Source organism: Corvus kubaryi, unplaced genomic scaffold (assembly GCF_017639235.1).
Source record: "Corvus kubaryi isolate FWS band 111438036 unplaced genomic scaffold, C.kubaryi_AGA036_p1.0 74, whole genome shotgun sequence".
In the NCBI taxonomy this organism is placed as follows: domain Eukaryota; kingdom Metazoa; phylum Chordata; class Aves; order Passeriformes; family Corvidae; genus Corvus; species Corvus kubaryi.
The window spans coordinates 13,963,196-13,976,293 of NW_024582061.1; the positions used below are offsets into that span (position 1 = coordinate 13,963,196).

Consider the following 13,098-nt stretch of genomic DNA (forward strand, 5'->3'; position numbering starts at 1 on the left):
ATAACAACAAAGAAACACTACACTACTGAATATTGAGAGATTCTGGTAGACCTGATTTAATTTCAATTCTAATACTTTTTCCACTGAAATTCCTGTTGCTCTTCTCACATAAAACCTGCAACATCTATTTTATTCTATACCACCATTCAAAAAGTTTTTATATTCTTATTAAGAACAGTGTTTTTCCTTTGCAGCTTCCATTACTGCCTTTCCAAAGCCACAGTAGAGTCAAGACGGTAGATACAAAAATGTAATTTGTTAAAGTTTGCTCATTGCATGCTCTTCTGAATTCCATTTTCTTTTTCTAGGGTGCTGTGTGGCTCTTTAGCCACCTCTAATAGGGAAGTCTTATGCAAAAAGATGCATCACAAAGCATTATCTGCTACATTCATAGTCATGTGGGATGTCAAACACTACTAATGTAGATCAATGTTGGGATCTCTTTGGAGAACTCCATGCCATCCCAAAACATCACAATATGCATGCAAGTATTCCCCCACAGAAAACACTGGTAGCTGATGGATAGTGAGCTAACTCAGAGCAGGACTCTGACAGGTCTTCATCTGTACTGTTAGTACCTCACTCACTTCACTATTAGCAGCACTGATTTCAGGAAGACAGATCATAGAGAAAGTAAAGCGAGAACGGCCAAGTTTTTCACTTCAGTATTTAATGTCCAGTTCATTAAGGGCCCAGCTTGAAGCCCTGTGAACCTGGCAGAAACATTGCCACTCAGGTTTTGAGAAGGGCTTTGAAAAATTAGGAGCTTGAACTTGATACTGAGAAAGGAACAGAAGCTAACTAGGAGCAAGAAGCACAGGTTTCACGTCCTCCCATTGCTCAGCCTAGTTCAGCAGGTTTGATTACTAGTGGGAATTTGCACAGGGTTACCTCAGTCAACCCACATAAAAACTCCAGTCAGCAGAAAAAGCATGGAAGTTGGCTTCCAGGTTAGCATTTGACAGGACTATCTAACTGAAAACATGCTAGAGTATCATGTAACAATTTCCTTGGCTAAAAGTAATGAGGATTTGAAAATGGATCTGAGACAACCTGAACAATTGGGGCTATTTCTCACTAGAAAGAAAGAAATCAATATTACAAACAGATCCTGAAAATGCTTCTCTGTCTTAATAGTGTTATCTCTGACCTGCTGCAAAACCAGTGCTCAATCCACTAAAACTTCACCAGAAATTCCACTTTGTTCTGATTAATCAAAGACACCAAGTCCTAAAAATGATCCCCATACCTGACTCAAAACAGACCAAATACGAGTTCTTGGTGATCAAAATAGTTGTATCACAAACTCAGAGATGCATTGTGAATACAGGTAAAGAAAGAGACACAAAAAACACAAGGATACTTATATTTTTTGCTATCTGTGATGAATGACTCAGTTCCTGCCATGTTAGATACATTTCATCTTCATAAATTACCATCACATGGCAGGTGCAGTGGGATCTGTCTCAATCCTGCTAAAGGTTTTGTTTAGATAGTACAAAAATGGTATTAAATACTACTGTAATGTTTTATTTTATCACTTTCAAATAAAATATAAAAATATACTTAAAATACCACCCCAATTTAAAAAAAAATGCAACCTAACAGAGAAAAATCAGTTGCGTTCCAGAACTACAGGGATTTTTTCAGAACTGTCCCATGTTGCTGCTTTCGGTAGATCCCAACACAGGAATACAAACTGTATTTTTTCCAAAGGCATTTTAACAAACAAAGCCACCAACAAATAAGCAAGCATTACTCAAATGACAAATTACTGAGATTAAAAGGACAGCCTAAAAAGAAATTTTAAAAAGCAGAAAGTACAAACTATCAGTTTTCAAACACTTCAGCGCACTCTTCTGTTTTCTAAGCTCTTTTGGGCACGAGTGCTTTCTTGAGTTGGGAATTTCTGACACTCCAGCTATATTGGTTGATGGTGTGAAGACTGACTGCTGATTGATGTCACTTGGCTAGCAGAAGCTGCCACACTAGTCACAGTTATATTGGCAAAAAACAGTGCTTTTATCTGAATTGCTTCCCTCCGTGGTGGAATTTATTTTTTGCATGAATAAACATCAATATTGTAAACACGAGGAATTCAAGATTTGTGTGCAGTTTCACGGTTATGATCTTGCTGGGATGAATGGAGACACGTTGCAATGGCTTGCATGAGTAGAGTGCTGCAAAGGAGGCATACAGGCTCTTTGGGATGAGCATGTCAGAAGGACTTGGAGGTGGAGACACCTTTCATGAGAGAGGCATCAGAATGCATGGAGCTTTGTCTGGGCATGGATGATGAGCTAAGTGAGAGCTTATGGGCACAGATTAGAGAGCAGACCAGCACGGGTGACACTGTAGTGAGTGAGCATCTGCTACAGCATACCTGGCCAGGAAATCAAGTGGAGCAGCACAGACAGGGAGCAGCAACCTCATATTCACAGGCCCCGGTCCTTGTCAGGGAGGACTTAAACCACTGTGGTATGGGCAGGAAGGACAACCCAGGGAGAAGCATCCAGAGCACTCCCAGAGAGCACTGATAAATTCCTGACCCAAGTGATAAAGGAACCAACAGTGGGACATTCTGTGCTGGACCTCATAATTACTAAAAAAGAAGGGCTCCTTGGGGACATGAAGACCACAGACAGCCTTAAGTTACAGTGACCTGGTCGCATTCACAAGACCAATAGGAGGGAGAAGGGCAAATAAACAAGATCACAGTCCTGGCATTCAGGATAGCAGACTTCAGTCTCTTTGGGAACCTGCATGAAAACAGTCCCATGGGATAGGGCCCTGGAGGGAAACAGGGGTCAGAGAAAACTGCTTGATACTCAAGGATTACCTCCTCCAAACTCAAGAAACATTCATCTCAAAGGGGGTCACACAAAAATACCAGAAGGCCTATAGAGATGAAAAAGGAGGTCCTGGCAAAAATCAAATACAAAAAGAAAGTATACAAAAGGAGAAAGCAGGAACAGGTAGACTGGAAGGAGTACAGAGACGCTGCCTGAGCATGAAGAAATGCAGTCAGGAAAGCCAGAGCCCACCTGGAGCTAAAACTAGTGAGGAATGACAAGAGTAATATCTGAAGGGAGGGTATAAAGATGGTAGAGCCAGATCCTTCTCAGTAGTGTTCAGTGACAGGAAAAGCAACATGCACAAACCGAAACACACAGGAAAGTCCCCCTGAACATCAGGAAACACTTTTTACTGTAAGGGTAACTGAGCCCTGGCACAGGTTGCCTAGAGAGGTTGTGGAGTCTTCATCCTTGAAGATACTCAAAAGCCATCTGGATTTAGTCCTAGGCACCTGGCTCTAGGTGGCTTGAGCAAGGGCGATGGAGCAGACCGACCTTCAGCAGTCCCTTCCAACCTCAACCATCACCTGACTCTTCTAAGGCACTGCTGTTTCAGAAAACTTCCAGCCACAAACCAGTGTTTTGCTGCTGGTTTAGACCAGCCTTCCTGACCATAAAGCACCCTTCAGGTACACTGAGTGTACTTGTGCTTCACCCAGCATGCAGTGAGCCCTGTCTCAACCAGAGCCTCCAGGCATTTTAATAAAATGAATAAATAACTGCTTTCTGTATTACTTTCACAATTCCACTACTTCAACCAGAATGTCAAGATCTTTTCTCAGATCATATTACTTTCATATACAGCAACTTCATACTTTAAGGTTAGGACAAAAGGAAAAGAAAAAAATCTTACCATAAACAAAACATAACGCCTTCCTTAACAGATCAGGGTCCAATTGCAGGACAGATGAAACTGAGGAACAAAACCCAAACACTTAAAATAAAATATGCTGTAAAATTAATTATTTCAAAGAATTTTTGATACTAAGCTCAGGTCCAGAAATCTTTACTGCTGATGTGTAATACAGCATTTTTTAGACTGAGAACAGAAAGGGAAGAAGAAACTCACTATGAAAAACTTGAAGACCTTAGGATCTCAGATCTTAGGATTTCAGACATCCTTTAGGATGTCTGAAAAATTTGTTCTTTATCAAACTGCATCACCTTCAGACACCTGGCAAACATGGATTTACCTCAGTGTTGTTCCTCTCATTCTCTCCACCCGTGCACCCTTAACAAATTTGCCCAGCAACATGGCAGTAGCTTTCTGTTCAGACAAATTCTGTGTCTGCCCCTACTCATCATGGGTCAAAACTGATATAAAATGATGCAATCAATAAAAGTGCCACATTTTTAATCCAGTTAACATGTGTCAATAATTCAGTGGATACTCTGGCCTCCTTACTGTTCATTTATGGCATCTTTTCTTCTAAATGGCAGTGGCATTTTCCAGTTACATTCTCTAGGTTGTTAGCACCACCTGACCATAGACAAACTCCATGTATTTAACGAACAATAACCTACAACCTTTAAATACCAAGATATATTCATTTACTCCTTCAAGCATTTTTCTATTTCCTTCTTTAAGTGTTGCATTATTTTCTATTTTCAAGGAGTAAAACACACTCCTTTCTTCCCCTGGTCACAGCACTGCCTCTAAATCAACAAAGAGTATTTGTAAATTTCACTATGATCTGTTTATTTTGTCATTTATCCATTTGTCAATTAACTTTTGCTTGTTTGTTTTAGGATGCACATATATTCTGAATATTTACACAATATAATTATTATATGCCAGGTATCATTAGGGACTTGGTTTTATCATCTAAGGCACAACCATATTAAGCAATAGTTCTTGCCAAAGACAGTGGCATTTTCACCTGTTTAAGGCACAGGACAGTGACTCTTTCAGGAAACCAGAGTTCTGCTCTTTGCTTTTTGATTAACCACTTGGGAAACTTTGCTCAAATCACTTCATCTGCACGGCATCAGTTTGTTGTCACAGAATGGGTTTATCTTTCTACGCTGTCATTTTCCTCACTCTAAGAGCTCTGTAAAGCATTCAGGAATCTACTAATTTATTTCCACAACATGTCTAAGACTAGGAAATTGGTAAAGGTATTCTGCATATGAAAAATACTGTCATCAGATTCCACTGCTTACATACTAGTGGCACAATATTACTATTTTTGCTCATCTTAATAAAGAAAAAATTTTAGGAACATCTTTCTTCTCAACCCATTCACCAACTGTGCACAGTTATTCACATTGCAACAGTCATATAAATCAAGATTTAAGCTTACTAAACAGCACCTCAGATGCTTTTAGTATTTGATGCAGTTCAATATAACTCAGGTGCCAGGCTGAGAGTAGTGGCATGATAGTAGTGGAACCGGTAGTATGAACAAATTGAGATTTTAAGTCCAACTTCCCCAGCACAGCATGCAAAAGCAAGGGGCAAGACTCTGGATAGCAACAGTACAGATGTAAATTCCAAAGCTGATAACCATATTGCAAGACATCACTGTGCACAGTTCTCCACTGTCTGAACCAGCTGGAAAGCATCCTGATCTTGGCTGTGGAGGAATCATTCCCAAAGCAATGCCTTCACGTGGAAAAGAGGTGTTCCAGCAACGAAGGATCTACATGGCTAACCTAAACACTGTAAGTCAGAATGACCCCAGAAGTTTGCTAGAAGCTGCTATTTTAATCTGGCAGCCTTTAAGCTGCAGCAGCATTATAGTGGGAACAAGAGAAATGGCAGGCAGAGTGCAATGTTTGGAAGGAAAGGTAGGAACTTAAGCCACTGTGGCTATACTCCCTTCTTCCCACCTGATGTCTGAGAGCAACTATGGAAGGATGTGAGTTTTATTCCCATACAGATTGCTTCTTTCTCAAGGTACCTGCCCATCACCAAATGGTTTGGCTTAGCCACTACCATGTCCCATGTTCCAATACACTCAGTATCAGTACTGGTATTTTCCCTTCTTTCTTCATTTGTAGCACCCCCATTTTGACAACATGAATCTCAATGAGGAAGACATTGCAAACTAAAAGTTTCTGCCATTTCCTAAACTGATCATTTTTGCTTTGTGGAAGTTAATATCAACAGGCAGCTCTCCTAGTAACTAAAAACTGTTCACAACATCATCACCTACTGATTTCTACTACTTGGAATAGTCACTGAAGAGGAACAGATTTCTCATAAATGTCATTGATATTAAAGAGTTCTGGAAGATCAAGATCAAGGACATGAGTTATAACATATTCCAATAATAGCAACAAAAAATGTCCACCTTTACAGGGACCTCATTCTTCAATGCTCCAGTTCTCTCCTTTGATAAAACAGCATCTAATTGTACAATATGCTCAATATTGAGGAATCAAAAAATACAGACAATTGCACCCTTTTAAAGCAGTACGAACCATCTTTATCTCATTTAAGAATTCCCAAGCATGCCAGCCAATATTTTATCTTTGAAAATTTTTCTTACATGAATGAAAACCTACAGGTTTAAATCTGAGGCACACACTCTAGAACTAGTCTTAGGATTGAAAAATGATGAGACTACAGAAATATGGAATTTAACTGCTGCTTGAAGAGCCTCAAGGTTAATGTCAGTTCATTTTACATAAAAATACCAGGAAGCCTCATACATCCCTTCTGTTAACAAAACAATGAAAGCTAATATTCTTAAGAACAACATGAGCTAAAGAACATATATTTGGGTATTTAATAATGCTAGAATAATTGGTTTTCATTTCTTATTTTTATCCAGTAGCATATACCTCTCTAGCACCTTCAGCATGAAAAATATTGAATTAAGCAGATCCATACACTGAAGTCCAGTAATTTTTGAACATAAAATTTCACTTGCAGTACTGATTAGCAGCAGCATTAACTGAAGACAGAAGGGAAAACAATCACCAAGAGAATTTAGTACTGAGGTTCAGGGGCACAGCAGGGGACTCAGAAAGAGGGAGAAAAGAAGAAGCTGGGTTGAGAAGCCTAAATATCAACTGAAAACATCACCTCATTTGAATAGTTCTCAATTCTTCTTGCTCCCCCCATTTCATCATTCAGTGACACTTTATATTCCACATTGAGAAATACTCATTTCTCCAAACAGACAAATTAAATTCATTCCCAAGTCCATCTAGAAACTGTAAGCAGAGTTTCATATTTAAATAAATAATTTCTACAATTCCTTCCCTTCATTTCTCTGCCCTTTCTCTCCTCTTCCTCTTGTGTCCCGCTAAAACAAAATCCTTCATTCTTCTCTGCATTTAAATGAAGATTTCTCAGTAACAATTTCTAGTTTTCTCCTAGTCCTAAGTCTTAGCTGCCAAATGCCTAGCAGCAGACAAAACCTAAAAGCTAATGGTAGAAGTGAAATGATGAACCTCTGCATATTAATATTACATTCTGGGATAAACTTTAGAGGAACTATTGAGAGATGCAACTCAAAGTGACAACTCAACTTCCCTGGAACTTTTAATCAGCAGAAAACTTCTTGTGAAGGAAGCAGAAGGTCGCTTTAAAAAGTTATTATTTTATTTTATTTCTGAACACAAGTTTTCTTGTATCTCTCAGTGCAGGTGAGTGAAAGCAGGTTTAAACTGATATGGGTGTTGTCCTTATTTAAGGAAGCTCTGGTTCCGGTGTTACCACTGCTATTTGCAGTTTGACCAAACAACAGCAGATCAAAATAGCTACGATTTCTGTAACTGTAATAGATTCCTAGTAAAGCAAACCACTGCTCCTCAATGTGACCCTTGACACGCTGCCTCTCAGCCAGCACACAGTCTGGGTCATCATGTGCAACTATTTCCTGAGGATAAAAATCGGTATAGACATGGAGTAACAGAAATGACTCATCAATACACAATAATGCATGGAAGAAGAATAGTGTGGTGATGGCATCTATCTTCTAGCACCCATTAGTCAAGAGACCAGAAGCATGAGGACAGGGAACTCCAGCCTTAATAAACAATCTGTTTCTTTTTGTTATTTTCAGGCATACCTATCTTACATAGGGGTTAGTGAGGAAGACTGCATTCTGCTTTCATCAGCTGAGATTTCTAGCTTCTTCCACCACCTGGGCTACATGACCAGACCATGACTTTTTGCTATAGCACTGGCTGAACATTGCTGGGGTTCTTCTTGACAGTTTTAAATTAGCTTCTACCCAGTTAACTCTGCTGTTGTGGAAACAGTAGCTATATCCCAGAAAGAAGGTGCTGTGGATACTTCTGTAAACATTATCAGACCTGGTCTGATCTGCAATTTAGAATGAGTAATGGAACTATTTTACACAGTTTGCTTCTAATTCTGACACAGATGGCACTTAAACAAGGATTCCAGCCTTGGCAGACTTCTTCAAAGCCAGTGCCAAGGCCAGGATAATCCTTTCTAGCAATTTTCTCCTTGATTTTTGAGCCACCAACTTCCAAATAAAATAGAATTTCTTATCTGCTGCTCCCTTCCTACAGCCATGCATTGAACAAGCTTTGACAAGACAAGACAGACCTTCAAATACTAAGCCAAGTGACACCAGAAGAATCATGAATCCCTACAAGGTACAGCCCTCATCTCTTAACCTTTATCTTCAGGTGGATGCATCATAAGGAAGAAAAAAATTAGATCCAATGAAAAGGGAAAAAAAAAAAAAAAAAAAAAAGGAGAAAAGTAAAAATATCTTCCTTGAGGTAGTTCTGACTCTCCAGCCCTTAAATTGTGCCAAGTGTGGGATAATGAACAATGGCTGTTTTTAAGGCCAGAATTAATGAACAATGGTTGTTTTTTAAAGCTAGCATTCACTACAAAAAGGAAGATGAGGCAAACCCAACAGAGCAAAAATAGTGCAATGGACATTGCGTGCACGTTTGCTTGCACAAAACCACTTCTGAGAAAGTTCTTTAGCCACAGCATTAGGCAAATAACCAACAGAGCCAACTCTGAAGATAATGGAGACAAACTCATGAAGAACGCAAACTTACATTGGCCATTATGTTCTCTTATCACACAAATCTTAATGTTATCAGCACAGACACTACAGGAAAAGAAGATACACCAGAAATCTCATGTTCTTAAAACAGACATTTTGTTAATTTATTCTAATGCAGATGATGAAAAGCCTTCAAAGCTGACAAGAGCTCATTAACATATGCTTTCATACAAGACAGGAAATAAGGATAAACACACTTTTTAAAAAAAAATAATAATTGCTGTTCTTGATCTAGACAAACACTCCCAGCAACACCAACGGAGTTTGCATACAGTTAGAGTTTAGCATGCAGTGCAAAGGCTTTGTAGTCAGATTATGAATTTTACCAATTATTAGCCTTTATAAACATCAGGAAAAAAAAAAAAAAAGGCTTGGTTTTTGTTGGCTTTGTGTCTGTGTTTGTTTTTTAAGATTGCTCTTATAAGGCCACATAAAAAAAATAATCAGACAAAGGATGACAGAGGAGAGTATTCCAGTAAGGGTCTATTAACAACTGATTGCTTATCCCAGGTACAAACAAAAGCCACACATTTGAGCAGAAAGTAGTCTTATGAGTTCAAAATCATTGTTTTTAAAAACACTTCAGTTCAGTGAGTTAAGTGCACTTGGGAGATGCCTAATTTTACAGTTTTCTAGAATAATTAATTCAGAAGGAATATTACTTTTACTAATAATAAAGTTCTACATGCTGAAATTTCAGATCAAGCCTTTGACAAATTTTAATGTTTCCACCAGACATGCAGTCATTCATCACTGCTCTGCACTTTGGCTTTCTGAGGACTGTACTCTGGAATTTCTGCAGATTGAATAGCTGGCACAGAGAATTCAAGATATAAGTAATACTATTTTCAGTGCTCCTTTAAAGAAAACCAATGCATATTTCTCCAGACCTGAGAAAACTTACAGTCTTCTCATGTCATCTAAACAACAAAGAAAAGAAGTTGTCACATATATTTCAGATGTTAAAAAAAAAAAAAAAGTATCTTGCTCCATACTGTCATTCAAATACCTCCAAGCTATGCTTTCCCTACCAGCAACTGAGAAGGGGGTATATACTTTGAACACGAAAGATGCCACACACAGCATAACCCAAAAATCATGAGAATGAAACATCAACAGGATGGAGAAAAGGCACCAGCTACTACAGCAGGAAATTAAAAGACCAAAAAAAAAAAATTCAAAACCAACCTACCAATCCAATTATCCATCAGAGACTCTGCAGTTACTGCGGCTCTTACATGACTTGCAGCCTTTCTGATCAAGGGCCGTCACAGGACACCTAAGCAGTAAGAATTTCACATTTCAGACTTGGAATATCTACCAGCAATTTCCAGTTTTCAAGAACTTTAGGGGTACCTGTTCCACATTTCTCCATTTAAAAAAACTGAAACACAGCGAAGACTTTCGGGGTAAGGTTTTTTTGTTAGCTTGTCCTGTTCTTATAAGTAAACTAACCTCTGACAACCTATCCCCTTTGCAGCAGGGAGCAGAATGACTTCGTTAGAAGATCCCCCTGCCCTTAACTCATCACCTGAGCATCTACATGATTTCTCCTCTAAGCTTACAGTATAATGATGGAGCTCCACAAGGTTAGAAAAAAAAGAACATTTCATAGGTCTTATCCCAATAGTCTGTGCATTTTCACCACTGAACGAGGAGAAGAACCCACCCAAACCAGTCCCCCTAGCATATCTTTGCAGCTGGAGTCTGAAGAGATGTGGCAAATCACTACTCTGTCTTTTCGTGTGTGAGGCTAGCTTTTTATTTTCATTTGAGGCTTTTTCCCCAGTAGAAGACATAATCCCTTATGGAAGCCAGGCAACCTTTCAACCCATTTATCAAATTTCCTGCTGCTTCTATTTCTGAACAAGTTTAAAAAATAGTTTGTACACAGAGAATTAATCTGTATCCAGAAGATATCATTAAATAAAATATTATGACCTGTTGGCAAATGCCAGGTCTGGTTTTAACACAGCACTTGGTTTAGCCTGCTGCTTTCCATTCTTTCCAGCACTTCCAGCACTGATACGGTCTAAAGAGAAGCTAACAATGTTTAAAAGACATTTGATTTATTGCCATTTCCATCCTGGCATCCATACCTTCCAGAATACATACATGATAATCAGTGCTGTGAAAATGTTTCCTGTAGTAATTTTAAGAGCACTATGTGAAATGCATACAGAGAAAGGTAAGACCTTCTAACAACTGTTCAGATACCTCAGCTGGCTAATTTTCATTTAAAATTCCATGTTAGAAAAAAGTAGGCTTTATCTGCTGTGTAACAGCACCCCTATTCCAAGTTGAACAGAGCATAAAACACTGTACACAGGTGAAAACACAAAAATCGCTTGTCTGATGCTCTACCAAGAGGAAAAAACACTTGCTTACTAAAACTGGGCACAGCAGAAAAACTAGGAATCTCTCCAAAGAGTGTTACATAAGGAATTATCAAACTTCACGTCACCTCCACAGGGACGCAAGTTGCTATTTTCCCCCCATCCCCCGGTGCGCAGGGATTAACGATCTAAATGACACAGTTCTCGGATAGGAGGTAATAGCAGAAGCCTTCCCAAAGGAGCGCTTCCCGGACTGGAGGCTTGCAGGGGAGGCTGGCGGGTGATAGGGAGGTCACCCTGCTCGGCTCGGCGTCCCAGCTCTGCCCCCGGGTCCCGTTCCGGTGGGCAGAGCGCTCACTCCCCGCGGCGCGACTCCCTCCGTCCCACCCGCGGCCGCGGCCACCAGCCCCGGCTCTCCCGGACGCCGGCGCGGAGCGGCGGCACTTGGCGGGACCCCGCCGCGGCGGGGCTGGAGCCGGCGAGCAGCGGGAGCGCAGCCCAGCCGGAGCACAAGGCGAGCGGCGCCGAGCCAGCGAGCGGAGCCTCGCTCGGCCGGGGGGACGTGCCCCTTTGTGCCGGGAAGCGACACGCGCGCCTCCGCTTGAGCATCTCTTCAATTCCGGATCTGATGGGGATTAAAATCCAGCAGATAAAGATGCCAGCCCGGCCCTCTGGACTCGGGTGCCCCCTCCCCGGACTGCTGGAAGGGAGACACTCACCGATTGTTTCTTGCCCTCCCCCGCCCCTCGCCTCCAAACGCAGCAAAGACTCGACGAGAAGGCACTTACCTTCCCCGGGTGGCTCCCGGGCCGCCGGGACGGGCGCTCAGCGCTCGCCGCTCCGCACAGGCAAGCGTTCCTTCCCCCTCCTCTGCTCCAGGCGGGCAGCTCCAGCGCCGTCCCCGCAGCCCGGCGTTCCGGAGGTGTCGGCCAGCAGGTCCCAGCCGGAGCGGCACCGGCAGCTCCACTCTCCGCGGGACGAGGAGCCGCTAACGGTGGGACGAGGAGGAGGGCGGTGGGGAGGTCCCGACTCTTCCCGGGATGCGCCGCCGAGGTGGCCGCCTCCTCCGCCGCCCAGCTTAGCTCTCTCCGGGGCCTTCCCGCCCCGTGCTGTCCCGAGGTGCAGCCCGGCCCCGTCCGTCCGTCCGTCCCGCTCGCCTTCCCCCGCCCCTCTCCCGAGCGGCGAACCGCGCGGCGCACAGGCCCCGCCGGCGGCCAGGAAGACCCGGGGGCGACGGGGGATTCCGGCCCAGCCTCCTGCCCTCTCCCCGGGGCCTGGTACACACTCTCCGCGGGGAGAGGAGGCCCTGCCCCGGCCTGGAGATCAGCTCCGGGAAGGTCACCGGCACCGCGGAGCCGAGCACGGAGAGGCTCCCCCGGCACCGCCGCGGTCGCTGCTACTACTGCCGGCCCAGCGTCAGCGACCGCTGGGTGCCGCGCTCCGACCGGGTTCGCTCCGTGCCCGTGCCTGGCGACCGCCTCCGAGTCTGAGTGCCAGGCTGCCCCCTTCCCTTTCCTTCCTTCCTTCCTCGCCTCCCGCCCCTTCCCCGCTGTCAGCCTTCCCCCGCCGGGTCCCTCCGGCGCCCGGTGCCAGGCTGCCCCCTGCGGGTGTCAGGGCCGCGGCTGCCCGCCCGGAGGGCCGAGGCGGAGCCGGGAGCGGCGGCGGCCGCCGCTGCCGCTCGGCGGGTGCCAAGAGCCGTGCGCCCGCCGCCGCGCTGCCCCAGGCTGGCTCAGCGGCGGCTGCAGCGCCTGTGTGTCTGTGTCATGTCTGTGCCTGGGCGGGCGGAGGCGCGGGCCGAGGCGGGGCCAGCCCGCTCTCACGCCGCCCAGCGACAGGCGCCGAGCGCCCAACCAGTGGCGGCCGCCGCCGCGCAGCACCCGCCCGCGCAGCGGGGCGCCC

At 43.6% G+C, this 13,098-nt stretch overlaps 1 protein-coding gene across 2 annotated transcripts in view; it reads right to left on the reverse strand.

Moving 5' to 3' along the window:
- Positions 1-12,074, reverse strand: part of LARGE1 (LARGE xylosyl- and glucuronyltransferase 1) — a 265,931-nt gene extending 253,857 nt beyond the window's left edge. The window contains exons 1-2 of one of the 2 annotated variants that reach the window (XM_042051231.1): positions 11,988-12,074; positions 10,056-10,142 (exon numbers count right to left, since the gene is read on the reverse strand). The gene's annotated coding sequence lies outside the window, so the exon portion shown is untranslated. The remainder of the gene's footprint in view (positions 1-10,055; positions 10,143-11,987) is intronic. The other variant, XM_042051230.1, reaches the window with a different exon arrangement.
- Between the last annotated feature and the right edge of the window lie 1,024 nt (positions 12,075-13,098).